The 8,659-nt window shown below is 40.4% G+C and overlaps 1 non-coding gene across 1 annotated transcript; it reads left to right on the plus strand.

The window, feature by feature from the left end:
- Positions 1-1,476: 1,476 nt before the first annotated feature.
- On the plus strand, positions 1,477-1,695 carry LOC129400329 (small nucleolar RNA U3). Its single transcript, XR_008627589.1, has one exon. It is a non-coding gene; the product is annotated as a small nucleolar RNA U3 (small nucleolar RNA).
- Positions 1,696-8,659: the final 6,964 nt, after the last annotated feature.

The following is an 8,659-nucleotide window of genomic DNA, read 5'->3' on the forward strand; positions in this document are numbered from 1 at the left end:
CTAATTTCTCAGTCTATCTCCTCTCTCTTTTGTCAAGATCTACTCAAACTATTCCACCTAAAGTTCAAGGCCCATTCATCTTGTTTAGATCTTTGAGTGGCCATGAAACCTCAAAAAAAAATTAGTACCCTCTGACTTCAGCAACTCAGAATGAACTTTCAGAATCATCATTTGTGTCATTTAATCGAAAAGTACAGCTCTTCCTTGACTTTAATAGGATTATATCCCAATGATAAGCCCATTATAAGTTGAAAATAGATTTCCTAGATCTAGCTACATCTAACTACATTATATCAGATTAACTCAGAACTGAATATAGTCTGTCTTAAACTTAGAAAACTGATGTTAGCCTATATCTGGGCATGGTCATCTAACAGAAATCTTATTTTATAAGAAATGTCGAATATCCCATGTGACACTGAATATACTATAGCATATCTATTGTCGGCTCTCCTGATCACTTGACTAACTGGGAGCTGCAACCCACTTTTACTGCTCAACTTTGCTAGAAACAATATCAGACCATACACAGCTCTCCTGGAAATGATGGCAATTCAAAGTATGGGCTCTAAGTTAATGTACCATTTTTTGCCATTGTAATGTCCAAAATTTCAAGCAGAACCACCATAAATGAAACCATTGTGCCTTTTGTACTGGGACTTTATAGATTATTTCACTTATTTCCAGAACATGGTGAATCCCTTATGTCTTTGTTTCTGTGGATAATGTAAACCTGAAGATTGGCCTTGACCTCAAGTTATGTACCTCAAGCCAAGCTCCATGTAATCAGAGACCTCCATCCATGTAACCTCTGTAATCTGATCATCCTTGAGAGCTCCAAATAATAATAAAGTGCAGTCTCCCAGTAGTCTCCTTGACTATGCCAATCTTATTTCAGTAACCTCAGTTGAAGCCACCTTATTCCTACCTCACTAAATCCCACTTCCTCTAGTTATAACAGTTGCTCTTACTCTCTTCTGCCCCCCCGAGCTTCTGCCTCCCAGGCCCCTTACCCTGGAGTATTCTCCATACTTCTTCAATAACTGCCTTTTTCTCTTCAAGTTTGTCACAATTATCAGAATCCCTCTAAATGTAAGCTACTTACCCATGAACCTAGTCCCTCAATTTCTAAAATTCTATTCTCATGTCATATGGTACTCAACAGCATCATGATAAGGTATCTTTGTTTAAGAATTTTTGAAGATAGAAAGTTTTTTAAAATTTAGATGCCCATGGGGCTGGAGCGATAGCACAGCAGGTAGGGTGTTGCCTTGCACGCGGCCGACCCGGGTTCGATTCCCAGCATCCCATATGGTCCCCTGAGCACCGCCAGGGGTAATTCCTGAGTGAAGAGCCAGGAATAATCCCTGTGCACCGCCGGGTGTGGCCCAAAAAGAAGAAAATAATTTAGATGACCTTCAAGAGAAAAATGGTTAAATAGTTGTACATATGCTGCCATTATAAAGAGTAAGCCTGAAGACTATACCTTCAGGGATAATTTTTATAGTTCATTAGTAGAGAAGTTTCTCTGACCGTGTAGAGCCCCCAAAACCACGAGGAGGAGCCAGAGCATCCTCTCCTGAGTGTGAAGCCGGTTCTAGGTGTTGCTTTCGCAAATGCCTTTTACCACTGATTATTTTATAGTTCTTCTCTATCCTTGGAAAAGGGAGAGTGAAAGGGTGCAGTCTGAGTGGTTTCTTGAAAGAAAACAAAGTAATCCAGGGACCAGAGGAGTGGTACAGGGGTTAATGCACTTGCTTGCATGCAGCTGACTGGACACTGTTAGAATCTTAGCACCACAGGAATAAGCCATGAGCCACAAGTGTGGGTGCAAACTCCACACCATCCTCCTCTTCTCCCCACCTCCAACCTGCAATAAGCCAGAGAAGTATATCCTGGCATGGATAAAGATCTAAGGCATGTTACTGGTGACCAAAAGTCATAGCATACATGTAATCCTATTCACGTTTTAGCAAATATAGTCCCATTTGCTAAAACAAAGTCACAAATCTGGGTGAATATAGAAAATCTCCAAATGGTTTCACACTAATTTGGAACAGGAAGCTAGGAAGACAAAGGCATTATTCATTCTTCTTTTGTGTGAAAATGTTTAAAGCAACTGTGGGATAAGGTAATAACGTCATATCATATTCCATCTCTTAAATGTTGAAGTAAATTTGATGAGTAGGGACTGTCTGCAAATTGGTGTCCTACTAGGAAAACATAATCTTTCAAAGAAATACCAAGAATTTGAGACAACTTGCCCAGCACCTTCTTTAGTTGAGCAGGTGACAGCTGAATTAGTGCCTTGATACTGGAATTGGCAGGTAGATGCTTATTGTCCAGATCAAGAGCACATCTTTTGAAAGGGGGTTGTTGATTGTGGTCTTGGTTGATGACATGCTCGTGGATAGGAGTGCTATCCTTGGTTAGCATGAATCATACAATTCATGACAATTAATGAACTAATTTGTACCAATTAATCACTTGGTTAAGAGTGCTTCTTTTCTTTTTGTAAGGGGAGTTCCAGTCAAGAGAAAGAATTTACCAGCACCCAGAGAGAAGGGCTAGATAGGGACATGAGAGAAGAGGAAGGCCAAGAGGGGCAACACAAATAAAACAGTGCAAGAATAAATGAAATAGGAGAATTAAAAAGAAAGAAATTGAAGAACAGGACAGGAAATGGGAGAGAAGAGCAGAGGGGGAGAGAAGACAGAGGAGGAGACTAGAGAATAAAAGAGAGGATTGAAGAAGAAGAATAGCTAACATTTAATAAGTGTTTATATGTGCAGTTATCAGTCTAAGTGCTGGACCTGTTTTTACTGTTTTGAACGGTTTTTGAATTTTTCTACTTAGAAAAAAAATATGAGCACAAGGCATAAAGATCTAAACTCCCAAGGCTTGCAGTTCGTAGTTTCCAAAACCAAAATACAAAACCTAAATTGGTTAATTCTAGAGCCCTTTTAACTTTGGGATTATATATATGTTTGGTTTGGGGGCCACACCTAGGGATGATTCCTGGCTCTGTACTCAAGGATCACTCCTGCCCATTTCTGAGGGATTATATATGGTGCTTGTGATCAAACCAGGGTCAACCACACGCAAAGCAAATACCTTTACCGCCACACTCTTTCCAACCCCACCAATTCCCTATTTGCAACTCAGTAATAGGCATTTCTCAGGACTACAGAGGTTTCATTCCTTAGTGGAACAGTCTTAGAAGATTAAATCTTCCTCCCAAACCATCTGCTATTCTCTTCCTTCTTCTCCTCCTCCCCTGTCTGTCTGTCTGTTTTTCTGTCTGTCTGTCTCTCTCTCTCTCTTTCTCTCTCTCTCTCTCTTTCTCTCTCTCTCTCTCTCTGTGACACTCACACACCAGGGTTCTGCACTGTCTCTTCTCCAAATTATCAAATTATCCCATGATCAAAGGTATGTGGTCCAATCCAGGCCCTCTCAGTTTGTGGTAGGACTAATTTGTTAATGGGCCTCTGAGAGAAAAGTGCCTAATGTTTCTTCTAATTGAACTTGACTGCTTCAGAATGACTGTGCCCGTGGCCAGTTCTTCCTGTCCCCAGGCCTTCATAATAAGTTTCTGCCACTTACCTTGGGGTCCTGACCAGGACCATCTGCAGTAATGAACTTGGAAGGCTTACTATAGATTCCACCTCCCACCCCACCCCAAAAAAGAGGGATTAAAAACAAACATACAACTTGTTATCTTTTCTGCTCCCCAAAGACACTTCTTAAAAATTCCTTTATTATGAAATAATGCACACAGTAAATAGAGATATAAATGCAGGAAGTATAAAATTTAAGTGGGTAGTCCAAATCATAAATAAATTTTTGTTGCTTAGGGAGCCACTGCATTAAAATACCATTATATATTCAAGTAGACATGTTAGGTTCATTTGCAATAGATAAAAAATATAGGGTCTGGAATGATAGCAGAGCGGGTTGGGCATTTGCCTTCCACGAGGCCGACCCGGGTTCGATTCCCAGCATCCCATATGGTCCCCTGAGCACTGACAGGAGGAATTCCTGAGTGCAGAGCCGGGAGTAGCCCCTGTGCAATGCCAGGTGTGACCCAAAAAGAATATATATATATACATATGTATATAATATGTGTAATATATATGAAGAGAGAGTACACACTTGGAAGTGCTCCAGAAGCCCATATAATGTGAGAAATTGATCTCAGTGTGTCTATATTTATAGTTGCACCTATAGATATTAATTTAAATATGAAGATTTTATGAACAATTTCCTGCCAACATAATCAAAAACCTAAAAGAAAACTGCATAAATTCTTGGGGACTGGAGAAGTGGGTAAGGTCCTTGCCTTGAATGCAGCTGAGCTGGTATTGATCCTTGTACCCTGTATGATCCCCTGAGCAGTGCCAGAAGTGCTTCCTAAATGCAGAGCCAGTGTTAAGCCTTGAGAAAAATGGTTTAGCCCCCAAAAAAGAGCAAAAACAATTTATTAAGTCGAAATAGAGCCATATCTACTAACTATACTGAATTTATTATTTAATAGCCACAGAAAAAATTCAGGGCCATGTTTGCAGAAGCAATGTCTTAATTCATTGTTAAAATATATCAAACATTAATGAGAAACAATACCAGCTCTTTCCAAAAACAAAATAAAACAAAAATACTTCTCAACTTGTTTTTATGAGTCAATACAATCCTGATACCAAAAATTCAGTAGATGCTGAAAAAGGCATATGATAATTTTTACAATTAAAGATATCAGCAAACAAGAGAATTGACTCACCCTTATTAAAGGAACTATAAAACCTACAGCTTTCTGAAATATGAAACTTATAGTTGTGAAATATGTAAGCATTTCTCATTTAGCCTAAGAACAAGGCAAATTTGTTTGCTTTCACAACACTTACTAAATTTGAAGCACACACATTGCTTTTATAACACTTACTAGAAACTGAAGCACACACACACAAAAGAAATAAAAGTCACAGGATTAGAAAGAATCAAAACTACTCAGATGACTTGATTATATACTCAGAAAACCTTCTGTGAGTTTACAGAATAATAGATTCACTTACACGTGAATTTAGCGAGGTAGCAAGAAACAAGTTCAATGTACAAAAAGAGTAATTGTATTTCTGGCAAGACTGATAGTACAGCAGATAAGGAGCTTGCCCTGCATGAGGCACAACCCTGCTTGGATCCCCAACACCAAATATGATCCATGACTGTCACCAGGATACCCCCTGAGCACAACGCCAAGAGTAAGTCCTGAGCACAGCTGGGTGTGGCTGTGCACAGGACTTAAACAAACAAACAAAAACCAAATAAAATTTAATTGTATTTCTAAGATATTAGCAAACAAATGAAAAATTTTGACTATCCCACTGACAATATCAAAACTATTTAGGCTGAAATTTAGAAAATTATGTAAGACTTATTGGAAGCCACAATGGCTGAAATTTAAGTCCTAAAGATTTGGAAAGGACCAAGCGATAGTACTGAGGGTAGGCCATTTGCCTTACATGCGACCAAACTCGGGTTTAATTCCTGGCATCCTATATGGTTCCCTCCAGCTTGTTAGGAGTAAGCTCTGAGTACCGCCAAGTATGGCCCTCACAAAAAAAATTTTTTTTGGAGAGATATTTTAAATCCATGGATTAGAAAACTCAATGTTGATCCTATGCTCATTCTTTCAATAAAACCAAATGGAGTATCCAAAAATGAATCCATCTACATATGGTTATATTATTTTTTTCAACCAAAATAGTAAGTCAATGGAGAAAGAATTGGTTTAGTTTTCTATCTGTGGGCTTTATTCTCTCCACTTTCCCCATGCATTATATGTATACATGTGCATAAATAAACAGTGCTTAAACACCTACCTTAGGTAGTAAAATCATCCCTAATACCAATCTGATGTCAGACATAAGATTAACTGAGATAGATCACAGACCAAATGTAAAAGCTAAAACTTTAAGACTACTTACTTGGAGAGGAGTTGTAATCATGATTAGAAAGATTTCTTGATCAGGACACAAAAATACTATTCATTAAAGAAGAGAGAAGTAAATTTGACTTCCTCAATACTTTTACTCTCTGAAGAAAAAGGCAAGCCATAGGCAAAAGAAAATATTCACAATGCATAAATATGACAAATGCTTTGAATTCCAATATTTAAAAGGACTTATGAAGGGATGGAAGAGACAGTACAGTACAGCACAAGGCAGGTTGCTTACCTTGCACATACATGGCCAACCTAGGTTCTATCCCAGTATCCCACATGGCTTCTGCATTGTCCACTAGAAGATCCCTGAGTATAGAGTTAGGAGTAAGCCCTGAGCACTGCCAGGTGTGGCCCAGATAAACAGACATCAGTAAAAGAGCACTTGCCCAGGTATGAGGTACTGGGTTCAGTCCCCAGCAAGGCTAGCTAGATAGATAGATAGATAGATATGTTTATATATAGTTGAAAGATGTGGAAGTGACCAGTGGCAAAGCACATACTTGTATACACTAGATTCAATTCCTGACAGTGCTTCCCTGCCTAATGCATGGATATTAATATAATATGACCAACTTTGAAAATCAGATTGTGAACTTCTTAGAAAAATTATAAATATGCTATGATCTAGCAAATTCTACTGGTAGGTATAAATATATCCACAAATGACTTTCATGTAAATGTTTGTGGTATCTCTATTCATAATATCCAAAATCCAGATTCCTCAAAAGTGGAATAGCTGGGGCTGGAGTGATAGCACAGCGAGTAGGGCATTTGCCTTGCATGCAGGCAACCCAGGTTTGATTCCCAGAATCCCATTTGGTTTCCCCCGAGCACCTACAGGAGTAATTCCTGAGTGCATGAGCCAGGAGTAACCCTGTGTGTTGCCTGATGTGACCCAAAAAGAAAAAAAAGGCGGGGGGGGGGGGAAATAGCTAAATAGCTAAACAAATTAGAGTAAACTGAAATAGTGGAATACTATTCAGCAATCCAAAAAACAACATGTGAAGAGTTGACACTGGTCGGGGCTGGAGCAATAGCATAGCGGGTAGGGCATTTGCCTTGCACGCAGCCAACCCGGGTTTGATTCCCAGCATCCTATATGGTCTCCTGAGCACTGCCAGGGTAATTCCTGGGTGCAGAGCCAGGAATTACCCCTGTGTGTTGCCAGGTGTGACCTAAAAAGCAAAAAAAAAAAAAAAGAAAAAAAAGAGTTGACACTTCTGAACAAGTTTACACACTCGAATGAATCTCACAATGACCATATTGCACAAAGAATATACGATCTATACCTCTTATCTATGAATTTCTTGTTTTGTTTTTGTTTGGCCACAATCAGTGATGATCAGGGCTTACTTCTGGCTCTGTGCTCAGAGATCACTCCTGGAAGACTCGGAACTCTATAAGGTGCCAGAGATCAAACCCAGGTTGGCCCTGTGCAAGGCAAGCCCTGCTCACTCAAGCCCTATCACTCGGACCCTGCTATGAAGTTCTTAACATATTGGCTCCATACTACAATTTGTGTTAATTAAGTCACCGGTGTTACGTGCAGACATCATTGTGTTCAATAGGCAAAACTGCTTTCGGGTATTGGAAACCAGGCCATGGTTAGCTGGGCTTGCCCCAGTGGAAGGGATCCTGATGCGAGGATCACACAAGTTGTGTGACATTCTGAGGGAGGGTACTAGGGAGGAAGTCACAGAAGAGAGAAATCAGTTATTTCCATTTTTCAGAACTCCACCTTGCCTTTCCTCCCTCCCTTCCTTCCTCCTTTTCTTCTATTACCATTTCTCTTTTTCTGTTTTCCTCCAACTGAAACAAACCTGTGGGAAATGCTGGTATCCTCCTGAGCCGAAACCTTTTAAAAAATTTTTAATCTGATTTCAGAGAGGCATCTGCTGATCCCTCCATTGTCTGTGATGGAGCAAAATCTCAGACCCATAATTATCTCTTCTCCTGGCAGGCCTTAAGATGAAACAGACAGGAAGACCTGAGCGGATTCTTCTCAGATGCCACCTCTTAGCACTGGGCTTTGCGAGCCTGTTATTTGGGGCGCTGCAGAAGGCAAGGCCCTATCCCTCTGAGGATCAATGGGAAAATAAGCAGTTGCTCGTGAATAGACTGCGGTCTCTTGCAGTTGTCAGGCCTCCTTGGTAATGGCTATTTATCCCCACTTAATTGCTACCTGGGCTCCCCCTCATTCTGTGCTGCCTGGCACTTCCCACCATCGCCACCCCGGGCAAACTTAGGGCAAACTGCAGCAGTGTAGCCTGCCTGTCCTATGGTCCCTTCACAAAGGTGGGATATGAACACAGTGACCTTAGTAAGCTGAGAGAGGTGCTAAATGGGTGGGGTCACCTCATCTTCAGGGTTGGCAGCACAAGCTGCCACCAACTCATGCCAAACATCCAGGCAGGATGGGGAGGTGTGAGAGCGAGTCTCTTTGAGTACCAACTGAAGCTGGAACAAAAGTCTGTGTTCTTGGAGAGAGGAAGAAAAACTCAAAGAGCATCTCAAACCCATTAATGTCACACTCATAGGGTAAAGGGCCACCCTCCAAAACAAAGAGTAAGAAGACCTTAGCAAACATCCTTTCCGAAATAGAATCTGAATCATGCAACGAGCATAATGTATCGTGAAGAATGTTGACGAATGTAGGTAAGCTTG

Source organism: Sorex araneus, chromosome X (assembly GCF_027595985.1).
Source record: "Sorex araneus isolate mSorAra2 chromosome X, mSorAra2.pri, whole genome shotgun sequence".
NCBI classification, from domain to species: Eukaryota; Metazoa; Chordata; class Mammalia; order Eulipotyphla; family Soricidae; genus Sorex; species Sorex araneus.